We start from the raw sequence: 26,059 nt of genomic DNA, 5'->3' as shown, positions 1-26,059 counted from the left end.
CTGTACATTGACAAAGAGGCAGTAGTTCAAACTGAACAAGGAGATACTGCATGGTTAAAGTTAGGAAAATTGTGCATCAGGGTTGTATCTTTTCACCATACCTATCTGATGTCTATGCTGAGCAAACAATTCAAGAAGCTGGACTATCTGAAGAAAAGCGCAGCATCAGGGTTGGAGGAAGACTCATTAACAACCTGTGTTATGCAGATGACACAACCTTGCTTGCTGCAAGTGAAGAGGACTTGAAGCACTTACCTGTGAAGATCAAAGGCCACAGCCTTCAGAATGGATGATACCTCAGCATAAAGAAAACAAAAATCCTCACAACTGAACCAAGGAGCAACACCATAATAAATGGAGAAAAGACTGAAGCTGTCAAGGATTTCACTTTACTTGGATCCACAATCAATACCCATGGCAGCAGCAGTCAAGAAATCAAAAGGTACACTGCACTGGGCAAATCTGCTGCAAAAGACCTCTTTAAAGTGTTAAAAAGCAAAGACATTATCTTGAAGACTAGGGTGCATCTGACCAAAGCCAGAGTGTTTTCCATCACCTCATACACATACAAAAGCTGGACGATGAATAGGAAGACTGAAGAATTGACGCCTTTGAATTTTGGTATTGGCTAAGAATATTGAATATACCACAGACTGCCAAAAGAACGAACAAATCTGTCCTGGAGGAAGTACAACCAGAATACTCCCTAGAAGCAAGGATGGAAAGACTGTATCTCACACACTTTGGACAGGTTATCAGGAGGGATCAGTCCCTGGAGAAGGACATTAAGCCTGATAAAGCAGAAGGTCAACAAAAAAGAGGATGACCCTCAACGAGCTGGATTGACACAGTGGCTGCAACAACGGGCTCAAGCGTAACGACTGTGAGGATGGCATGGGACCAGGCAGTGTTTCATTCTGTTGTACATGGGGTCACTATGAGTCAGAAATGACTCAACATACCTAATAACAATAAAATATGCATTACATATATATGGAGCACAGGTGGCGCAGTGGTTAAGGGCTCAGCTGCTAACCAAAAGGTCAGTAGTTCAAATCCACCAGCCACTCCTTGGAAACCCTATGGGGCAGTTCTACTCTGTCCTATAGAGTCATTATGAGTCGGAATCAATTTGATGACAACAGGATGGGTTATTTTGGCTTTATATATATACACACACACACATATGCATATACATATACATACAAACATATATACAAATACACATACATATACACGTACACTTCACTGATTTTACCTCTTTAGAAAATCCAGCGTAAGACATCTGGTACCAGGAGTGGTTCTGTTGTTGTTGTTAGGTGCCGTCGAGTCAGTTCCGACTCACAGCGACCTTATGCACAACAGAACGACACACTGCCCGGTCCTGAGCCATCCTTACAATCGTTGTTATGCTTGAGCTCATTGTTGCAGCCACTGTATCAGTCCACCTCGTTGAGTGTCTTCCTCTTTTCTGCTGACCCTGTACTCTGCCAAGCATGATGTCCTTCTTCAGGGACTGATCCCTCCTGACAACATGTCCAAAGTATGTAAGATGCAGTCTCGCCATCCTTGCTTCTAAGGAGCATTCTGGTTGTACTTCTTCCAAGACAGATTTATTCGTTCTTTTGGCAGTCCACGGTATATTCAATATTCTTCGCCAACACCACAATTGAAAGGTGTCAATTCTTCTTCTGTCTTCCTTATTCATTGTCCAACTTTCGCATGCATATGATGCGATTAAAAATACCATGGCTTGGGTCAGGCGCACCTTAGTCTTCAGGGTGACATCTTTGCTCTTCAACACTTTGTAGAGGTCCTTTGCAGCAGATTTGCCCAATGCAATGTGTCTGTTGATTTCTTGACTACTGCTTCCATGGCTATTGATTGTGGATCCAAGTAAAACGAAATCCTTAACAACTTCAATCTTTTCTCCATTTATCATGATGTTGCTCATTGGTCCAGTTGTGAGGATTTTTGTTTTCTTTATGTTGAGGTGTAATCCATACTGAAGGCTGTGGTCTTTGATCTTCATTAGTAAGTGCTTCAAGTCCTTTTCCCTTTCAGCAATCAAGGTTGTGTCATCTGCATAACGCAGGTTGTTAATGAGTCTACCTCCAATCTTGATGGCCTGTTCTTCATATAGTCCAGCTTCTCGTATTATTTGTTCAGCATACAGATTGAATAGGTATGGTGAAAGAATACAACCCTGGCGCACACCTTTCCTGACTTTAAAGCCAATCAGTATCCCCTCGTTCTGTCCAAACAACTGCCTCTTGATCTATGTAAAGGTTCCTCATGAGCACAACCAAGTGTTCTGGAATTCCCATTCTTCGCAGTGTTATCCATAGTTTGTCATGATCCACACAGTCAAATGCCTTTGCGTAATCAATAAAACACAGGTAAACATCCTTCTGGTATTCTCTGTTCTAGAGAAAGAAAATCATAAGGACGAGTTTTCTAAATTGGTTCCCAGGTCTGACTAGTCTTAAAGAAGCTAATGACTGCCTCCAATAGCAAAAAGGGCACAGTTAATCCGTGGTGTCAGATGACAATATGCAAAATATCACCACAAATAGATCAAATATTGGTAAGAAGCAAGTCTCTCAGTGATTTATGTTTGAAACTTTCTACAATTTTGTCAGAAAGAGAAGTACAGGGAAGCTGGTTGTTTGGTCCTACTTTCAGAAGACAAACTGGTTAAAAAAAAGGACAAGAGCTCAGGGCTTCAGAATCACAGCTCAAGCACCGCACCGCACGGAAGATCTCAAAGTTGACAACTGTGCCCTGAAAGAAAGCCTTATTTCTTATAGCAACAGAGCTGATATTGCCAAAAACCAAACCTAGAGTCTTACCATAAGAGTGGCTGAATTACGACACCAACTGAATTCCCAGCCTCATGTGGTGCCTGAACTTAAAGTGAGGGCATTGATTGGGATCCTGAAACTTGGGATAGGGCCGTACGGGCAGATAATCAGAAAGCTGGGGACACTGAGCCCCCACATTCCATTGAATCACTCCTACAACCAGAACCAGCCCTCTTACTCCCATCTGAAGAGATTATTCCACCTCTCTCTGCTAAACTACCATCCAAAGCAAAACCACTATCCCTTCTATCTTCACCTGATGAGATTAACCCAGCTGTATCTGAAGAGACTTTGTCTGAGATACTGCCTGGGGTGGAATCTGAGTCATGGCCTGAGGCAGAGTCAGAATCATTGCCTATAGCAACGCCTTCAGTAGATGCCTTATAAGTAATTGCTGAATATTCCCAGGACCCAACCCCACCACCCGCTTTTGCTTCTAGGCCTATAACTAAACTCCCAGTGAGCCCCAAAAAGTGAACTTTAAAGTGTGACACAGGAGGAGTTACGCTACACTCCAAAAGAACCACTTGATTTTTCCAATATGTACAAACAGAAACCTGGGGGTGGGGGGGAAGATGAAAAAGCCTGGGGAGTATTTGTAGTAATGGCTATTAAGGGTGTGGGATAATAGTACAAGGAATATAAAGTTGCATCAGTCCAAGTTTATTCATATGAGCCCACTAAGCACAGATTCTTCATTCAATGCTTCAGCTTGAGAGATCAGGAAAGGATCTGATAGTTTATTCGGTGGGTTTGCTAAAGCATGGATTACGTGTTGGTCTACACAAAATCAAGTTTAAGTACCAGACCTGCTTTGGTGTACTGTAAAAGAAGAATGTATCCAAAGGTTTGGGGAAATTGGCATGTTAGAGTGGATTTAACAGGTTGGACCCATGGAAACACACATGGAGTGCCCAAAGGACACACCTTTTACCACAACAGTGAGGAAAAAAAATCTGAAGAGAGCCCCAGCATCCTTGAAGACTGCTGTGATTGCTATTTTATGTAAGTCAGGTTTGATGGCAGGAACTGAATTAAGATACCTAACTACAATGGCACTGATTGTACCCCGTGGTGGTAAGAGCCAAGAGGCAGCCCTTGATCGACAAAGACAAGTTGGGCATGGTTACCATAATGGATAATCAGAACGGTCTGATTTTTATTGGACTTATGGCATTCACTACTTAATCGTGGTGTCCCTAGGAGTGAACCAGATGGGAAATCTACAAGATATTTATTTGATCCGTACAAGTGGAAGAATTCTAAGTCAAGTGAACAGCAGTCTAACTCGAATCGCCAGAATAGAGTCACAGCCCTACAAACTTTTGAATGAAGAAGAGGCCAGGTCTCCTTGAGGAAGGACCCACTACACTTCCAAAAATTTATATTGTTAATCTTTCACCAACCCTTCTCCAAAGGCATCTACAGCCTTTTACCAAAGTGACTGTTCGCTGGGGAAAAGGAAACAATCAGACTTTTTGGGACTTACTGGACACTGGCTCTGAACTGACACTAATTCCAGGAGACCCAAACATCACTGTGGTCCACTGATAAGAGTGGAAGCATATGGAGATCAGGTTATTAATGGAGTCTTAGCTCATGTCCACCTCACAATGGGTCCAGTGGGTCCTCGAACCCATCCTGTAGTGATTTCCCCAGTTCCAGAATGCATAATTGGAATAGACATACTCAGCAACTGACAGAACCTACACACTGGATCCCTGACATGTGGAATAAGGGCTATTACGGTAGGAAAATAGTAAACCAAAAGTAATATGGCACTCCTGGAGAAACTGTTGAGATTACTGCCACCATCAAGGACTTGAAGGATACAGGAGTGGTAATTCCCACCCCATACACATTCAAATCACCTACTTGGCCTGTGCAATAAATAGATAGATCTTGGAGAATGAAAGTAGATTACTGAAAACTTAACCAGGTGGTGACTCCAATTGAGCTGCTGCTCCAAATGTGGAGCCCTGGTGGAGCAATGGTTAAGAGCTGGGCTGCTAACCAACAGGTGTGCAGTTTGAATCTGCCAGCGGCTCCTTGGAAACCCTATGGGGGGTTGCTACAGGGTCACTATGAGTCGGAATCAACTCGATGGCAACATGTTTTGGTTCCAGATGTAGTTTCACTGCATAAGAAAATTAATACATCTCCTGGTATCTAGTATGCAGCTGCTGATCTGACTAATATCTTTTTCTCAGTACCTGTTTTGAAGGGCCACCAGAAGCAGTTTGCCTTCAGCTGGCAAGGCTAGCAATATACTTTCACTGTCCTACCTCAGGGTGTATCAACTCTCCAGCTCTGTGATGTAATTTAGTCAGCAGGGAAGTTGATCACCTTTCTCTTCCATAAGATGTCACACTGGTCCATTACCATTACCTTAATGACATTATGCTGATCAGATCTAGTAAAAAAGAAGTGCCAGTGACTCTGGAATTACCGGTAAAACACTTGAGTGTAAGAGGGTAGAAAATTAACCCAACAAAAATTCAGGTATCTTCTAAAACCAAAAACCAAACCCATTGCCATCAAGTCGATTCCAACTTATAGCGACCCTATAGGACTGCCCCATAGGATTTCCAAAACTGCCTGGTGGATTCAAACTGGCTACTTTTTGGTTAGCAGCCACAGCTCTTAACCACTACATTGCCAGGGTTTCCAGGTGCCTTCCACCTCAGTGGAATTTCTAGGGGTCCAGTGGTGGGGGCCATGTTGAGATATTCCTTCTAAAGTAAAGGATAAGTTGTTGCATCTGGCCCCTCCTACACAATACCTGGTGCACCTCTAGATTTTGAAGGCAGCATATCCATCATTCAGGTATGCTACTCCAGCCTATTTATCATATGACTCAAAAAGCTACTAGTTTTGAGTGGGACCCAGAACAAGAGAAGGCTCTGCTACCAGTTAAGGGTCCTGTGTAAGATCCAGCTGATCCAATGGTACTTGAAGTATCAGTGGCAGACACAGATGCTGTTTTCGGTCTTTGGCAGCCTCCTAGTGTGTTAAGAGCTCAGCACTGAGCCCATGCTGCCAACTGGCAGTTTGAATCCACCAGGACTCTCCTTGGAAACCCCATGGGACGTTCTACTTTGTCTTATGGAGTTGCTATGAGCTGGAATCGACTTGATGGCAACAGGTTTGGGTTTTTTGTTTTTTTGTTTTGTTTTGTTTTGGTTTACTGGTGAATCACAGTGAACACCCTTAGTATTTTGGAGCAATGCCCTACCACCCTCTGCAGATAGCTATTTTCCTTTTGAGAAAAAGCTTTTGGTTACTGGGCATTAGTAAAGACTGAACGTTTAACCATGGACCACCAAGTCACCATGCAGCCTGAGCTGCCCATAATGACCTGAGTGTTGTCCGATCCAAAGAGCCATAAAGTTTGACACGAACAGCAGCACTCCATCATTAAATGGGAGAGGTATACACAAAACTGGGCCTGAGCAAGACCTGAAGACACAAGTTGCATGAGGAAGTGACCCAAATTCCCATGGTCTCTCCTTCCCTCACATAACGTGCCCTTCCAAGTCTGCACCTATGGCCTTATGGGGAGTTCTTATGATTCATTGACTCAGGAAGAGAAAAAATTCATGCCTGGTCTACAGATGGTTCTGTGCGATACACAGTTACCACTCAAAAGTAGACAGGAGCAGCAGTACAACCCCTTTCTGTGACCTCCATGAAGGACAGTGGTGAAGGGAAAGCCTCCCAACAGGCAGAACACTGAGTAGTGCACCTGACTGTTTACTTTGCTTGGAAGGAGAAATGGCCAGATGTGTGATTATATACTGATTCGTGGGCTATGGCCAATAGTTTGGCTGAATGGTCAGGCACTTGGGAGGAACATGATTAGAAAATTGGTGACTAGGAGGTATGAGGAAGAGGTTTGTGCACAGGCTTCTCTAAAAGGGCCAAAGAAGTGAAGTTTTTTGTGTTTCTTGTGACTGCGCACCAAGAATGCCCTCTTTAGGGCAGGATTTTAACAAGCAGGTGGGTACAATGAGGCATTCTGTGGAAACCAGTCATTCCTCGAGGTGATCAGCCAGCAACCTGATGGCATGTTGAGTACATTAGACAGCTTCCATCATGGAAAGAACAGCGTTTTGTTCTTAGTGGGACAGACATTTACCCTGTATATGAATATGCCTTCCCTGCATGCAATGCTTCTGCCAAAACTACCATCTCTGTACCACAGAATGTCTTATCCGCCATCATGGTATTCCAAAGAGCACCATCTCAGATCAAGGGACTTACTTCAGAGTAAACAAAGTACAGCACTGAGCCCATGCTCATGGAATTCACTGGTCTTATCATGTTCCCTATTATCCTGAAGCAGCTGGCTTGATAGAGCGATGGAATGGCCTTCTAAAGGCACAAGTACAGCACCAAGTAGGTGGCACCACTTTGCAAGGTTGGGGCAATGTTCTCCAGGAGGCTGTATATGCTCTAAACTAGCATCCAATATACAGTGCTGTTTCTCCCATAGCCAGAATTCACAGTTTCAGGAATCAAGGGGTGGAGATGGGAATGGTACCATTATTACCCCTAAGAACTTACTCACCAAATTGTTGCTTCCTGTATCTGTGACCCTATGCTCTGTGGGTGTAGAGGTCTTAGTTCCAAAGGGAGAAATGACCTCACCTGGAGGCATTTCCATTTAACTGGAAGTTAAGAATGCCACCGGCCACTTTGGGCTCCTCATGCCTCTGAGTCAACAGGCAAAAAAAGTGTGTTACCATATCGACTGGCGTGATTAACCCTGACTATCAACAGGAAATCAGATTGATAGTGCACGATGGAATTAAAAAAGAGTATGTCTGGAATACAGGAGATCCCTTAGGGCGTCTCTTAGTACTATCACGCCCCGTGATTAAAATCAACGGAAAACTACAGCAACCCAATTCCGACATGACTACTAATGCCCCAGACCCTTCAGTAATGAAGGGTTGGGTCACCCCACCAGGGAAAGAACCATGACCAACTGAGGTGCTTGCTAAGGGTAAAGCAAATACAGAATGGATGGTGGAAGAAGGTAGTTCTAAATACTAGTTACAACCACACGACCAGTTGCAGAAACGAGGACTGTAATTGCTATGAGTATTTCTTCCTTATATATGTGTATCAAATATTTTTGTTTTCTTCATTTATAAAATGTAAGATGTAAATAGGGCTAGTGTGTTTTCAGTTGTATACATGTTAGTTATGTCAGGCATAACATGACTTTGTAATTGTCTTTATTTAGAGACTGTGTATGGTTTAAGGAGGTGTTGACAAGGGGTGGCTTGTGATGGTTATGGTTGTGTGCCTACTTGGCTGGGCCACAATTCTCAGTAGTTTCGCGGTTGTATAATGATGTAATTTGGCAATTACGTAATGATGCAGGCATCCTCCATGATGTGATAGGATGTGACCAGTCAATCAGTTGTAAGGGGAATTTCCTTGGCAGTGTGGGCCTGCATCCAGTATATATATGGATATTCTGGCAAAGCTTGCTTGCTTGCTCTGGATCTTGCATTTGGCTCATCATCATCTGATCTCTGGTTCATGGAACTTGAGCCAGCGGCCTGCCATACTGCCTGCGAATCTTGGGATTTGTCAGCCTCTGCAGCCCATGAGCCAGCAGCCTGCCATCTGACGTGCCAGTCGTGGGTTAATCACCCCCTGCAGTTATATGAATCAGGAGAAGCCTCCCGCCTTACACCTGATCCACAGACTTGGGACTTGCCAGTCTCTACAGCCATGTGAGCCATTTCCTCGAGATCAATCAATCTCTCTCTCCCGCTCCCTGTATATATACATACACATATACACTTCACTAGTTTTGCTTCTCTAGAGAACCCACACTAGGATGTCATCTTCCATAATATTACAGAAGTTTTCTGTCAGTAATCTTCAAAAATTCTCTCCATGCTTTTTTTCTCTCCTCTTTCGAAATTTCAGTTAAACATGAATTCTTCCTTTTAACAGTGTTCCACATAACTCTTAGTTTCTTCATTTTTCTTCATTCTTTTTCCTGATTGCTCCTCAAACAAATTATTGTCAAGGGATTTGTTCTCTATTTCCCTGATTATTTCTTCTATTGATTCAATTCTATTTCTATGTCCTTCTGTTAATTACTTTTTTATTACCATATTTCTGATATTTTATTGTTTATCTTCTGGATTTCTAGTTGCTGTTTTTATGTGGTTTCTAATTATCTACTCTGTCATTTTCTTACTGCATTGTTTTCCTGAACTTTTCTAGGGTTTAATCTGTTTTCCTCAGTTTTTGTTGTTTTCCTTGATCTCTTTAAGGATTCTTTCTATACATAAGCTTTTTTTAATTCTTTTTCAGGTAGCTCCATTACAATTTCCTCTTTGGGAAGGTTTTCTGCCCCTTTATTTTTGTTCACTTATTTGAGCCACCTGATCCTATTGTTTTGTTTGTTTGTTTTGTTGTTGTTTTTCAGCCCTGGTGGTGCAGTGGTTAAAAGCTAAGACTGCTAACCAAAACGTCAACAGGTTGAATCCACCAGCCACTCCTTGGATACCCTATGGGGCAGTTTTACTCTGTCCTACAGGGTTGCTATGAGTCAGAAACAACAAAGAGGTTTCTTTTTGGATCCTGTTTTTTCAGATGATTTTCAATTGCCTGCTGCCTCCAGAGTACTGATGTGCTATTTTATTTATTTACATATTTATTTATTGCATGTATGTATGTATATTTGTTTTGTCCTGGTTTTTTGGGTTTTCTTTGTTTTGATATATCAGGGCAGGTAGGACAGGTGTGCTTTGCTAATTGCTTGTCTGACGGCATGGGAGTGTTCATCATCTATCTCTAGGTGAGCAGGGTATCGGCGGGCAGGGCAACTGCACATTGCTGTTCACTGTGCAGTGTGGCTAAAAGCGGGGGCAGACCACTCCCTGTCATCAGTCCAGTGGCACAGAAGTACACGATGGCATTCGTGGGTGGGCAAGGTGGTAGGCGGGGTGGGTGTGGCAGGTGATTGGGGTACGGGGTGCTCTATGCTTTTCCAGGGGGATCAGGGTGGCAGGCGAGGTATGTAGCAGGTGACTAGAAGCATGGAGCACTCTCTGCCACTTGGCTGGGGGAAGAGGGGTGGCAGGCAACCAGAAGTGTGTGGGGTCAGGGGAAAGTAGGCGACCAGTAGAACACAGGGTGCTCTCTGCCTCTGGAGCATGTAGGGCACTCCCTGATGCTTAGACGGGGGGGTTGGTGATGACAGGTGATCCTGAGTGCATGGGGCACTTTCTGCCACTCAGCCAGAAGGGAGCCAGGGAGGCAAGCAACCAGTAGCATGCAGGGCATTCCCCCTGCTGCTCAGAGGGATGGGGATACCAAGGAGTGCACGGGGTACTCTCTGCCATTTGGCCTGGAGTGGGGGTGTAGACAGGGCTGGCAGGCAACTGGGAATGAACAGGGCACTCCCTGCCACTCAGTGGGGCCGGGCGGGGGCAGCTGGGACCACAGAGGGTGCTCTGCCCCTCAGTTGGAGTCGGGGGAGGTGGTGGCAGCAAGTGACTGGGAATACATGGGAGGCTATCTGTCACTTGGCAGGGGAGGGTTGGGGGCCAGGGGCAGTGGGCAGCCAGGTGTGCACAGGGCACCATCTGTCACGTAGCCAGGGGGAGGGTAGGAGTAGCAGGCAGCTATGAGTACACGGGCAATCTTTGACACTCACCAGGGAGTGCAGGGTTGGCAGGTGACCAGGAACAAGCAGGGTGCTCTCTGCCACTCAGCCGGGGGTAGCAGGGGTGTGAGGAGGGGGTGCTTCCCAGAGTCCAGTCAGGTGGGGGACCTTCTGTGACACTGTACGGATCTATTACTCCATGTGTGCCACCCACCCTAATGGTTAGGGACTACCGCACTGGTGAGTAGTCCTGTCTCTGGATCCTGGCTCCCTGCCTGCTCTGTGGACACCAGGAATCCTGGAGCTCTCACCCTCTTTCCTGTACTTTCCCTCCTTAGATCTGTTCATGTTCTGCTAACCTTGCTTCACTCCAGGTATGTCTACATAGTTTCTCTATCTCCTATAGGTGATTCCATTAAGTTGCCTTCCTGTGCCCCTCACCTAGGATCACTGCTGACTTTGTCTCAAGATGGCCATGCTGTGCTGGGCTGGCTTTAAGAGCACCTCTGTTCCACATCTCTCCTCTTTCACCGTTTTCATTCAATTTCTTTTTCCAATCAGTATTCAATCTAAATCTTTATCCTTCCATTTGAAGCTCAGGGTTCCAGCATTCTGATCTGTATCTGTTTCACTTGGTTTCTCGGGTCTTTGCCACAGAGGGACAGCATGGTACATCTGCCTAAGCTGCCGTCTCCAGCACCACTTGGGCCATCTCCAGCACCACTACATTATGGGCAACGTTCTTCCTCCTGTGACAGCTGTGTTTCAGATTATCTCTGAGTAATCTTCTCGGATTGCTTCCTTCTTAATTGTGCCAACTCTACTAATTTAAACTCATTTACATTTGTCTCTACATTATCTCCAAATCAGTATCTACATTTGTTCTATTCCTCAAACACATCTTCAGTGACATCCTAGTCCACACGATCATTTTGTACCCAAGGATCCTATCTGTAGCAAAATTATACTTCAAGAATAAAAGCTAAACAAAGACACTCCCAGATAAAGAAAGACTGAAAGAATCTACTGCTAATACACCTGCCTAACAAAAAATACCAAAGAATTTCTTTAGATTTAAAGGAAGTACACCAGACAGTAACTCAAATCTACGTAAATACATAAAGAATACCAGTAAAAGTAATTACATAGACTTATAATCATAAAAGATAGTATAAATGTGTTTTATGTTTTTTAACCGTTCCTTTCTTAACTGATCTAAAAGACAACTGCATAAAACAATAATTACAAAATTTTATTGTTAGTCTTAGAATATATACAGATGTAACATATGTAGCAAAATTAGCATGAAAATGGGAAGAATGAAGCAACATTAGAACAAGATAATTCAACTATACAAAAAGAAATAAGAAAAGCGTAAATAGTAAAGACATACCCAAAAAAAACCCAGTGCCATCGAGTCAATGCCTACTCAGAGCGACCCTATAGGACAGAGTAGTTAACATAAAAGACTACGAATATTTTTCTTCTCTTAGTTTCTTTAAAAGGCTAAAAACAATATAAAGCAATAAGTACAGCACAGTACCGCTGGTTTTACAACATACATAGAGGCAGAGATGACACCTATATAGGAGTGAAATTTCTATATTTTACGGAAATTAAGGTGGTATTATTCTGAGGTAGATTGCAATAAATTAAGATCCACATTTTAGGGCCTAGAACAATCACTTTAAATATATAGTAAAAAAAAAAAAAGTCAACAAAGGTATTGTCTTAGTCATCTGGTGCTGCTATAAGAGAAATATCACAAGTGGATGGTTTTAACAAAGAGAAATTTATTCTCACACAGCCTAGTAGGCTAGAAGTCCAAATTCAGGGCACCAGGTCCAGAGGAAAGCTTTCTCTCTCTGTCGGCTCTGGAGAAAGGTCCTTGTCATCAATCTTCTCCTGGTCTAGGAGCTTCTCCGCATAGGAGCCCTGGGTCCAAATAACACGCTCTGCTTCTGGCGCTTTCTTGGCGGTATGAGGTCCCAATGTCTCTCTGCTCACATCTCTCTTTTACATTTCAAAAGAGATTGGCTTAAGACACAATCTAATCTTGTGGATCTCATCAACATAACTGCCACTAATCCATCTCATTAACATCATAGTGACAGGATTTACAACACATAGGAAAATCACATCAGGTGATAATACAGTGGAAAATTACACAATACTGGGAATCATGGCCTAGCCAAACTGATACACATATTTCTGCCGGACAAAATTCAATCCGTGACAGGTATTAAAATGGTAGACTAGTAAATATCTAGTTCATACAAAATAAAGTGATAAAGGAGGAACACAGGAACAAAAAAGCCATGAGATATATAGAAAATAAAAACAGTAAAATGTTAGACAAAAATCCAGTCACAGATACAACAACACTGTGAATGGATTAAATACTCCAATCAAAAAAGAAATTGTCAGACTGAATTTTAAAAAAAAACAAGATCCAACTATATGCTCCCTACAAAAAACGTACATGATATTCAAAGGTACAAAAAGGTTAAAACTAAAAGAATGGAAAAAGATAGACCTGCAAATAATACCAAAAGAAAAGCCTAAGCGGCTTTATTAATATCAGGAGAAAAAGATAAGCTTTAAGACTAAAAGGTTAGTAAATACAAAGAAGGATATTTATTAATGATAAGAGAGTTAATTTATCAGGAATACACAACAATTATAGTGCATATGTAACAAGAGATCCCCAAGATACATAAAGCAAAAACTAAAAGAATTGTAGGGAGAAACAGACTACTAACAATAATAGTTAGGGACTTCAATAATGTATACAGCAACTGGACAAAACACCATTAAGGAAACAGAATACTTGAACAATAATATCAACCAACTTGGCCTGACATTTATAGAACATTCCACCCAACAAGAGCAGAATACACACTCTTCTCAAGCACACATGGAACATCCTGCAGGACAGACCATATGGTAGGCCTAAAAAAAAAGTCTCGATAAATTTAAAATGACTGAAACATACAAAGTATGTTCTCCAACCACAATGAAATCAAATTAGAAATGGGCAAAAAGGAAATCTGGGAAACCAAAAATATTAGGAAATTAAACAGCAAACTTCTAACTAACTCACAAGCCAAAGAAGAAATCACAAGAGAAATATTTTTATAATTTTGAGAAGTGAAGAAAATAAAAACACAACAAATAAAAATTTATGAACTAAAGTTAAAGCAGTGCTTACAGGAAAATTTATAACTATAAATGTCTACAATAAAAAACAAAGATCTAAACTCAATAATTTAAGCTTCTTTAAAAATGCAAAAAAAAAAAAAAAGGAACAAACTAAACCCAAAGCAAGCATAAGGAAGGAAATAATAATGATTATAAGATAAGTCAATGAAATAGAAAACAAAAAATTAATGAAACCAAAGATTGGTTCTTTGAAAAGATCAACAACTGACAAACCTTTAAGCTACACCTACCAAGGAAAAAAAAGGAAGACACAAATTATCAAAATCAGGACTAAAACATGGGACACCACTTACAGAAATTAATAGGGTTATAAAGGAATAAACCAATAAAACCAAACCAGCTGCCCAGTCGATTCTGACTCAAGGCAACCCCATGTGTTGCAGAGTAGAACTGTGCTCCATAGGGTTTTCAGTGGCTGTGACCTTTCAGAAGTAGATTAATAAGGCTTTCTTCTGAGGCATCTCTGGTTGGATTTGAACCATCAACCCTTCAATTAGTAGTCAAGCACCTTATTGTTTCTGCCACCTCAAGGAATACTCTAAACAAATTTATGCCAATAAATTAGACAAGTTAGATGAATTCCTACAAAGACAAAAAAGTTACCAAAACTGACTCAAACAGAAGCAAAAAATCTGAACACACTTCTAATAAGTAAAGAAATTGAATCGGTAATTAAGAATCTATCCACAAAGAAAGCTCAGGCCCAGATGGCTTCACTGGTGAATTCTATCAAATGTTTAATAAGAAATAATGCCTATATTTAACAAACTCCTCCAGAAAATAGAAAAGGGAACAATTCCCAACTTATTTTATGAGGCCAGTATTACTTGATACCAAAGCTGAACAAAGATATCACAAGAAAAAAACTACAGATAAATATTTCTAATGAATATAGATGCAAAAATCCCTTCCAAAAAAAAAGCAAACTGAATTTAGCAACATATAAAACAGACTGTTCAACATGACCAAGTGAAATTTATCCCCAAAACGCAAAGTTGATTTACCATCTGAAAAAAAAAATCGTAATACACAATATTAAAAGAATAAATGACAAAAGCCACATGATCGTATCAACAGATATACAAAAAGCATTTAACAAAAACCAACATCCATTCGTGATTAAAAAAAAAAAAAACCTATGAAAAACCAACAGCCACCAATGTCACAGAACAGACTGTATAAATTGTTGAATGGGAAACTAATTTGTTCTGTAAACTCTCACCTAATAAGACACAATAATATGAACAAAAAAAACTTATAGCCAATGTCATATGTAATGGTGAGAGACAATGTTTTCCTCCCGACATCAATCAGGCATGAAAAAGACATAAAAGGCATACAGATGGAAAAGAAAGAAAGCTCTCTTTATTCACAGGAAATATAATCCTATACGCAGAAAATCTTACAGAATATAGCCGCAGTCACACGCACACAAAAGGCTATTAGAACTAACGAACAAGTTCAGCAAGATGATAGGAAACAAGATGAAATATACAAAAATCAATTGTATTTCAACATATAGCAATAAACAACCCAAGAATGAAATTAGATATTTGAAAAACAATCTCATTCACAATAGCATCAAAAAGAATAAAACATTTAAGAAGTACAAGACGTACGCAGCAAAAAAAATTCACAAAACTTTGCTGAGAGAAACTAAAGATTAATTTAAAAAATAATAATAATTGGTGATCTAGTCCATGTTCATGGATCGGAAGACTCAATGTTAGTAAGACAAGCATTTTCCCCAAAGTGATCAACTGATTCAATGCAATTCTTATCAAATATCTCAGCAGGTTTTTTACAGAAATTGAAAGATGAGCATACAATATATATGGAAAGGTGGAGAACCCCAAATAAACAAAACAATCATGAAAAAGAAGAATAACTTGGACAACCCTGCACTTCTCAATTCCAAAATTTACTATATAAAGCTACAGTAACCAAAACAGTATGTTACTGATATGAGGACCAAACCAAAGCCTAAACCCAGTGCCATCGAGTCGATTCAATGTAAGGACAGACACACATATATCAATGGAACAGAATTGGGAACCCAGAAATAAACTCCTACATTTATGCCCATTTTATTTTCAACAAAAGTGACAAGACAGACAATTCAATGTAGAAAGGACAACCTTTTTAATAAATGGTGCTGGAACAACTGGATATACACATGCAAAGAGATTAATTTAGATCCTTACACAACAATATACACAAAAATTAACTCAAATGAATCAAAGACCTAAATGTAAAAGCTAAAACTATAAAAATTATAAACTATAAAACAAAAAAACTATGACACCAAAATCAGGATCGCTAAAAGAAAAACTAGAGAAACGGATTCATCAAATTTAATTTGCGTTTCAAAAGCTACTACTAAGTAAACAAAAAGAAAAGTCATAGACTGGGACAGAATATTTGCAAATTATACATATGATATATGACTTCTATTCAGACTACATAAAGAATTTTTAAAACTCAATAACTAAGAACAAAAATAACCCAATTTAAAAATGGGTAAAAGGTCTGAATAAACATTTCACCAAAGAAGATATACAAATGGCCAAAAACCACATGAGAAGATGCTCAACATCATTAACCATCAGAGAAATGAGAAAATCTCAATGAAATACCACTTCACACTCACTAGGATGGCTGTAGTCAAAAAGATTCACAATAACTACTGATGAGAATGGGAGAAACTGGAACCCTCATACACTGCTGGTGGGAATTTAAAATGGCACAGCCACTGCTGAAAAGTCTGGCAGTTCTTCAAAGGCTAAACAGAGTTCTCATATGGTGGCTGGCAGCATTCCTTGGCTTGTGGCCCCATCACTCCAATCTCTGCTCTGTGGTCACATGGCTGCCTTCTCTTATGAGTCAACTCTCTCTGCCTCTCTCTTATAAAGATACCTGTGATTGCATGTAGCACCCACCATAACAATCCAGGAAAATGTCCACATCTCAAGGGCCCTAACTTAATCACTTCCGCAAAGAAATTATTTTCATATAAAGTAAGACTTAAAATTTCCAGGGATTAGAACATGGATATCTTTTGAGGGACCGTTTTCCGGCCTACCACAGCGTATATGAGAACGGAGTAGAAAAGGTGAGGGAATGACACTTTCTGAATATAACTTTTTATATAGTTCTGACTCCTGAAGCTATGTTCATGTTTCACAAATTTTAAAAAAATTATAAACAAGAATGGGGGAGAGGTAACCCTAAAATGGATTAAAAACATACCCACACTAAAAGGGGAGAGGCCACTGGGGAAAACTAGCTGAAGTAACGCTTGAACGCAGTATTTTGCCTATATACCCTCACACTGAAAACAAGAACACTAGTTAGTTTGTTTTTACTAGTGGTACGGGTTATCAATTCTCAAACTATCTTCTATATATTTCTAGAATCAAGTAAATAAGTAAATGTATTGTAATACTTTTAATCTGATTCAATAATCAGAGCCAGGTTTCTCAATGTCAGAGAAGAGAATTAGAAATAATGAAAAGGGGAAGATTAGAAAGAACCCTGTGTAGAAAATCAGTCAATGTAATGTACCACGTTAATACAACAAAGGAAAAAAACCACATGATCATCTCACTTCATGAAGAAAAGGTATTTGATAAAATCCAGCACCCTTTCTTGATAAAAACTCTTAACAAGGTAGGAATAAAAGGAAAGTTCCTCAACATGATTAAGAACATTTATGAAAAACAAACAATCAAAATTATACTCAGTGGAGAAAGATTCAGAACTCATCCCCTGAAAACAGGAACAAGACAAGGATGCTCACTCTCACCACTCCTTTTCAACAGTGTACTGGACGTCCTACCCAGAACAAGAAGGCAAGAAAAATAAATAAACATATACAAATTAGAAAGGAAGAGGTAAAACTATTCACAGCATATGAACCTATATACAGAAAATTCCAAATAATCTACTAAAAAGCTTCTAGAACTAATAGAGGGATTTAGCAAAGTTGTGGGATACCAGGTCAAAACTGAAAAATCAGTTGGGTTTCTATACACCAGTAATGAGAAATCTGAAAAGGAAAATAAGAAAACAACTCCATTTACAATAACATCTAAGAGAATAAAATATCTAGGAATAAATTTACCCAGGGATGTGAAAGACTAACACAATAAAAATTATAAAACACTGCTGAAAGAGACTAAAGAAGACCTAAATAAATGGAAAAGATGTCCCAAGTTCATGGATTGGAAGTCAAGATGTCAATATTAGCCAAAGCAATCTACAGGTACAACGCAATCCCAAACTTTCAATAGCATTCTTTACAGAAATGGAAAAAGTAATCCTCAACTGCATATGGAAAGATAAGAGACCCCAAAAAGCAAAAGCGATTTTGAAGAACAACAACATAGGAGACTCATACTTCCTGACTTCAAAACACATTACACAGCTATAGTAATCAAAACAACCTGGCACTGGTTTAATGATAGACACAGACCAATGGAAAAGAACTGAGGATCCAGAAATAAATCCAAACATCTATGGTCGATTCATTTTTAACAAGGGAACCAAATCCATTCAGTGGGAAAGGAACAGTCTCTTCAACAAACGGAGCTAGCAAAACTGGATTCCCACATGCAGAAAAATGAAACAAGATCCATACCTCACGCCATACACAAAAACTAATTCAAAATGGATCAAGAACCTAAATGTTAAATCTAAAACCATAAAGTTCTTGGAAGAAAACAAGAGCAAAGCTCTGGGCCCTCACTTTCTCCAATGATAGATTATCAAATACAACAACAAATGCATGAGCAACAGAAAACCAGAACCTCATAAAAATTAAATATTTATGTTCACCAAAAGATTTTATCAAAGGAGTAAAGAGAAAACCTATAGACTGGGAAAAATCTTTGAGAATAGCATAACTGATAAGGGTCTAATATCCAAAATACACAGAAAACTTCTACAACCTAGCCATTAAAAGACAAATAACCCAGTCAAACACTGGACAAAGGACATGAACAGACTTTCACCAAAGAGAATATTCAAATGGCCAACAGATACATGAGAAGATGCTCAACGTCATTAGCCGTCAGAGAAACTCAAATCAAAACCACGAGATACCATTTCACTCCTACTAGGATGGCTAAGATTTAAAAAAAGAAAACTAACAAGTGTGAGAGAGAATGTGGAGAAACTAGAACCTTCATTCACTGCTAGGTGGAAAGCAAAATGTGGAGAACACATTGTGGAGAACAGTCTGGCTGTTCCTCAAAAAACCAGAGGTAGGGCTGACATATGACTCAGCAGATCTAACAGAAATGACATAGACAGACATACGCACACCTATGTTCATCACAGCAGTGTTCACAACAGCAAAAAGATGGAAACAACCTAAGTACCCATCAACAGATGAACGGATAAGTAAAATGTGGTACATAAATACAATGGACTACTACTCAGCAATAAAAATCAGCTCCCGAAAACATCTTGTAACATGGATGAACCTGGAGACACTGTGTTGAGAAAAACAGTTTGATCACAAAAAAACAAATATTGTATGTTCTCACTTTTATGAAATGACATGAGCAGGCAAATATATAGAAACTAATCTTCATTAGTGGCTACCAGGGATTGGGGTTGGTGGGGGGAGGAGAATTCACTCTCTACATAGCAGACACTTATTCTTTTTGGTCATGAGAAAGGTAACACCAAATGAAGGTGAAGTGTACACAGCCTGATGAAGACAATGTCACCAAAATATACACAAGAAAAAAGGAACTTTTGGTAATTGCTATGATATACATGGAGTCCTGGTGGCACAGTAGTTAAGAGCTACGGCTCCTAACTAAAAGTTGGCAGTTTGAATCTACCAGCCACTCCTTGGAAACTCTATGGGGCAGTCCTACTCTATCCTATAGGGTCTCTATGAGTCGAAATCGACTTGACAACAGCGGGTCGTTTTTTGCTTTACCATGGCATATATAATTTTGAAACAACAGCAACAACAACTAAAAAATATATGAGGGGTATACATGTATTTTTTTATACATGTACATATATATATAGACATACATGTGTACAGATATGTATATTTGAGTATACATACATATATATAGGCATATGCACATGCATGTATGTGGCTGTATGCATATATGTTCATATATACAATAAAGCACATGAGGGCATAGTTATGGATACTTCTTAGACATAACCAAATACCTCATAGGATTGATTTACTGGGTCTGAAGGCTTAGAATCATGGTCTCCTGAGGCATCTCAGTTAACTGGCACAATATGGTCCATAAAGTTTATGTCCTATATCCTACTTTGGTGAAGAAGGTCTGGGGTCTGAAAAGCATGCAATTGGCCACCTAAGATACAACTATTGATCTCTACTTGATCAGGAGCAAAAGAGAAAGAAGGAAACACAGCTCAGAGAAGAAATTAGTCTACATGAACCATGGCCTCATCTACCATAAGAAACTAGATGGTGCCCAGCTACCACTGCCAACCATTCTGATCAGGACCACAATAGATGCACCCTGAAAGAATGGGAGAAAAATGTGGAACAGAACCTCAAATTCCAAAAAAAAAAAAAAAGGGGGGTGCTTACTGGAGTGGTTGAGACTGGAGGACTCCCTGAGATTACTGCCCTGAGCTACTATTTAAATCTTGACCGAAACTAGGCCCTGTGGTTGCCTTTTAGCTAAATAACATACTGGTTTACGAAATAAAGATTATCTCCCATGAGTACTGTGCTCCTTTAAAAAATCATTTATAAGAGACCAAGCAGTCAACAATTTCTTTAAAACAAAGATGAGAATGTAAGGGGCAAGGAAACTAGATTAATGGAAACGGAACAACCAGAACAGAAATATTGAGAATGTATACTCACTGCGAAAAATGTAACCAATGCCACTGAACAATTTGTGTAGAAATTGCTGAATGGGGATTTAAACTGCTGCGTAAACCTTCACCAAAAACACAATAAAATATTATTTAAAAAAGAGTGACACCTGTTGTATTAATTAAAATTGGAGGTATCAATTTGGACTCACAATTACAGATATATAGATATATAGAAACATACAGAGATATAAATATATATGTATATTTGTGTATGTGTATGCACATACATGTGTATGTATTACCTAACTCTATCAACTGAGAGAGTTTAGAAGCAATGACACCCTGTAGCAATGAGCACAACAACTGGCACCATACTATTCTCTACTAAAAGGAGTTGCGACTCCTTGGAAAAATGGCTGATTCTACCTTAAAACCCACTGCCATCTGGTTGATTCCAACTCACAGTGACCCTGTAGGACAGAGTAGAAATGCCCCACAGGATTTCCAAGGCTGTAATCTTTATGGCATCAGACTGCCATATCTTTTTCCCATGGAGCAGCTGGTAGGTTCGAGCCACTGACCTTTCCATTAGCAGCCAAGCAGCTAGTGGTTAAGATGGACCTGGAACATCTTTTGTACCAGAAAGTAAGAAAAGGCTCAAAGAATGAGGAAAATAGGTCTTAAAGGCACAGCAGTTAACTTGAAAGATCTTCCACTGGCCAAAACTGAAAAACAATCTGAGAATTAAAATAAAAAATGATAGTAAATTGATAGCACTGAGTAAAACAAGAATTCATGTATGTGCATGCATGTGTGCATTATTAAAATGTTAACTACTAAGAGTTAAAATTTACCATTTGGCACCCATGATATTAATAACTGATTCAGTCAAAATTCCTCAAAGAGATGCAATCATAGTGAATGAAAGTCTGATGAGAAAAAAGGAAGCTTAGATAGTCTCAGTATTTCCCCAAAGATACTTATTAATTACAAAGGAAAAAATAGTTCCTTTATAGTGAAGAAAGAGGAGCCCTGGTAATGCAGCGGTTAAGTATTCAGCTGCTTACCAAAAGGCTGGCAGTTCAAACTCACCAGTCGCTCTGCAGAAGAAAACATGTGGCAGTCTGTTTCTGTAAAAATTACAGCCTTGGAAACCCTCTGAGGCAGTTCTATTCTGTCCTATAGGGTCGTCACTAGGAATTGGAATCGACTCCATGGCAATGGATAATAGTGAAGAAAATAGGCTATTGTTAAAAGTTAATTACCAGTGATGGGACAAATCAATATCATGTATCTCCAGATATAACACCCTGAGGACACAACATCACCACTGTGGTATCCCAGCCAAAAATGTCTAACCTGATTCTACCAAGAGAAAACATTATACAAACCCAAACTGAGGGACATTCTGCCTATATTCTTCAAAATTGTCAACGTCGTAAAAGACAGAGAAACTTTTCCAAATTAAAGGAAACTAGAGTGAGAACTAAATGCAACTCATGACCCTGAATTCAATACTAGTGCAGGGGATATTTAAACAAGGTCTATGTTGTTGTTGTTAAGAGAAAATGATAATAAAAATGTGGTAAGATAGTAATATTTGAGGGGAGTGGATGAAAGATACAGAATTCTCTGTACTATTCTCTTTTTCAAGTCTGAAATTATTTTAAAAAGACGAAACTTAAAAAAAAATTTTTTAAATGTCACTAGGGCAATAACTGAAGCCCTCGTGGTGCAGTAGTTAAGAGTTTGGCTGCTAACCAAAAGGCAGGCAGTTCGAATCCACCAGGCATTCCTTGGAAATTCCATGGAGCACTTCTACCCTGTCGTATAGGGTCGCTATGAGATGGAACCAACTTGACGGCAACGGGTTTGGTTTTTTTGTTTAGGGCAGTAATTTGCGGATTGGAACAGAGATGCTAGGAAGCTGATCCAGGACTAGCTGAAGGGTAGAGGAGATTCTGCTAGACTGTAAGATCTGAAATTAGATGGTACATAGGGTAGAGACTGGGACTATGTCTGTCGATGTCCACCTTCTGTCTTATTCATACCCAGCACCCAGTCAGTGCCTGCCACAAATGCTATACTCGATAACTGTGTATAAAATAGATGAACCCAAAAATAAATGTCAGCACTAATAATCTGTGTGAGAAAACTAACCGAGCTACTCAGAAATAAGTTCTAAAGATAAGTCTGAAGTTTATAAACACAATCCTTTTTTTTTTTTTTTTTTAGATAAAATTTTAAACAGAATCCCAATGCAAAAAAAATTAAAGTGAAACTGGTCTAGTTTTAGAACCTAGAACCTCTCAACCTGTCTTCCTCCAGCCCCAAAACTCCAACACCAATTTCTCAAGATCTAAGAGCTCTGGGGACATAATTTAAAGATGAAAGGATCATCTGTATTTTGAAGCTTTTGTACCAACCTGCACTGGAACAAACTTTTCCAAACAAATGTAATTATCCTTGCTTTATCTAAACCTTGATCCAAAAAATCACTCAAATTGAAGGCAAAATGATTTTCTTTCCACTTTTCCAAGCCTTTGGGACTGTGAAATAATCAATATTCAAGGTTGGTTCTTCTTAAGAACTTACTTCTATTACCTGGATTGCATAAAAATGCACAGTAATTTAAAGCAATGAAATTTATCTCAATAAAAGAAGCTGAACTCAAAAACGCATGTAGGAAAAGATATCAGCAAATAACTATCCTCTAATAATGAAAAGATACATACAGGCAGGTGGAACCAAGATAGCGGAATAGACAGACGCTTCCGTCGGGCCCACTTTACAACAAAGACCTGAAAAAACAAGTGAAACGAGTATATTTGTGACAAGCTGGGAGCCCTGAGCATCAAAGGCAAGCTTAGACAACTAACTGAGGCAGGGGGAGGAAGAGGCCGTTCAGAAGTGGAGAGGAGTTACCGGACCTGAATCGCACGGAGCCCTCAGGCACCATTCCCGGAGCAGCAGTGGCAGCAGCAGGCTGGTACTACCCTTTGGCCGCAGTTTCCTCAGGGAGAAGCAGCCAGCCACACAGCGCACTCACACCTCCGGAACCTGAGGAGAACGGCGCTCTCAGCAAAAGCTAAGTACTTGGGTATATTTTACCGCGCCCCACCCCCACCCCCAAGCCGGCTTCAGCAGCTGAATCCCTGGGCCTGAGATAGACCCTGGTCAGCACCTAGAGCCGTCCTCCTGGCCTTGGGGAAGGAAAAAATTTGTAACTGGGGGGAAAAGATAATTTGCTAGCTCCATTAACAGGGGGAGCTTAGAACAGAAGCGGCTCCTGTCAAGGCATAAACCATCCGTGGACCTTGAGCACTTTTCCCTTCTGCATGGACCTGTGTGGGCCTATTTCAGGAGAATAGGCCTTTGTTGGCAAACTCCAACCATTTCAGCTGTGCGGTGGAGAGATGGGTGTTTGATGTTTGACATTGCTTTGCCTATTAAACAAGGTCCTCACCTACCCACATCAGGGACCTAAGGACTGGTAGCTCCACTCAGGTCACCCAGCCACCCGCGACAGGGGTCCAAAGATAACTGGTACCTCCCAGTCCTTACAACCAAAAACATTGGGTGCCCATAGTCCCTCTGAAGAACCCACCCACCAGCACGCTCTAGGGCACAGAGACACGTTTTCCTCAGAGACACTGGGGGTCAGTTCTCAGCCCCCTGCCTTGTTCAGAGTGTGAACCCCTACTGCAATCAGATACTGGTACATACGCCAATCACCCCTGCCCCTCTAAGACTGTAGGACACAGCCTGTACCACACACTTCATATCAGCTACCTAGAAACCTGAGCTGAATTCGTACAAGAAAACTGAATGGACCCTTACACTGATACACCTGATAACAGCTCTAGCCAGCTGGGGACAGGGCACCAGAGCTCCAAAGGTGAAAATAATTAAGCTAGCTCACTCAAGAAACCCATAGGGGTATACCAAAACAAAACAAAGAAAGCAGCTACAACACAGTAAGCAATCATAAACTAATACAATAACTTCTAGATGGCTCGGAGACAACAGTCAGTATCAAGTCACATAAAGAAACAGGCCATGATCACCTCAACAGGCTCTCAAAACAAAGAATCCAGGGATCTTTTAGATGAAAGTGCATTCCTGGCATCACCAGATGCAGAATACAAAAGTTTCATATACAGAACCCTTCAAGACATCAGGAATGAAATGAGGCAATACGCGAACAAGCCAAAGAACACACAGATAAAGCAACTGAAGAAATTAGAAAGATTATTCAGGAACATAATGAAAAGTTTAATAAGCTAGAAAAATCCACAGACAGACAGCAATCAGAAATTCAGAAGATTAACAATAAAATTACAGAATTAGACAACTCAATAGAAAGTCAGAGGAGCAGAATTGAGCAAGTAGAAGCTAGAATTTCTGAACTCGAAGATAAATCACTTGGCACTAATATATGTGAAGAAACATCAGATAAAAGAATTTTAAAAAACGAAGAAACTTTAAGAATCATGTGGAACTCTATCAAGAGAAATAACCTACGAGTGATTGCAGTACCAGAACAGGGAGGGGTAACAGAAAATACAGGGAAAATTGTTGAAGATTTGTTGGCAGAAAACCTCTGATATTGGGAAAGATGAGAAGATATCTATCCAAGATGCTCATCAAGCTCCACATAAGGTAGATCTTAAAAGAAAGTCACCAAGACATACTATTATCAAGCTTGCCAAAACCAAAGATAAAGAGAGAATTATAAGAGCAGGGAGGGATAAATGAAAAGTCACCTACAAAGGAGAGCCAATACGAATAAGCTCGGACTACTCGGCAGAAACCATGCAGGCAACAAGGCAATGGGATGACATATTTAAAAAACTGAAGGAAAAAACTGCCTCCCAAGAATCATATATCCATCAAAACTGTCTCTTAAATATGAAGGTGAAATTAAGACATTTCCAGACAAACACAAGTTTAGGGAATTGGTAAAAACCAATCCAAAACTACAAGAAATACTAAAGGGAGTTCTTTGGTTAGAAAATCAATAATATCAGCTATCAACTCTAGACTAGAACACGGGGCAGAGCAACCAGAAGTCAACCCAGACAGGGAAATTGAAAAAAAACAAACCAAGATTATCAAAAAAAAAAAAAAAAAAGCACAGAACAGGGTAAGAGCGATGTTATTATATAAAAGAAGACAACATTAAAATAACAAAGAGGGACTAAGAAATATAATCATACACCTTTCATATGGAGAGGAAAATACGGAGATACAAAGAAATAAAAGTTGGTTTAAAATTTAGAAAAATTGGGGTAAATAATAAGATAACCACAAAGGAGACAAACTATTCTACTCATCAAAATAAAATACAAGGGAAAAATACAGACTCAGCAGAAACAAAATCAACAACAACAAATATGAGGGAAGGACAATATATAAAGAAAAACTACTCGGCACATAAAATCAAGTGGGAAAAAGAAACTGTCAACAACACACAAAAAAAGACATCAAAATGATAGCACTA

At 39.9% G+C, this 26,059-nt stretch overlaps 1 protein-coding gene across 8 annotated transcripts in view; it reads right to left on the bottom strand.

The window, feature by feature from the left end:
• The window catches only part of FUT8 (fucosyltransferase 8), a 367,182-nt gene that overhangs the window by 294,333 nt on the left and 46,790 nt on the right, over positions 1-26,059 (bottom strand). For 2 of the 8 annotated variants that reach the window (XM_049899429.1, XM_049899431.1), the window contains exon 2: positions 23,292-23,357. The exons of 4 other annotated variants lie outside the window; for them this stretch is intronic. The gene's annotated coding sequence lies outside the window, so the exon portion shown is untranslated. Of the gene's footprint in view, positions 1-1,258; positions 8,972-23,291; positions 23,358-23,486; positions 23,617-26,059 lie in introns of those variants that run through there. 2 more of the 8 variants (XM_049899430.1, XM_049899433.1) reach the window with 2 other exon arrangements.

This window comes from Elephas maximus, chromosome 10 (assembly GCF_024166365.1).
Source record: "Elephas maximus indicus isolate mEleMax1 chromosome 10, mEleMax1 primary haplotype, whole genome shotgun sequence".
Lineage (NCBI taxonomy): Eukaryota > Metazoa > Chordata > Mammalia > Proboscidea > Elephantidae > Elephas > Elephas maximus.
This window is presented reverse-complemented; position numbering and strand designations above follow the sequence as displayed.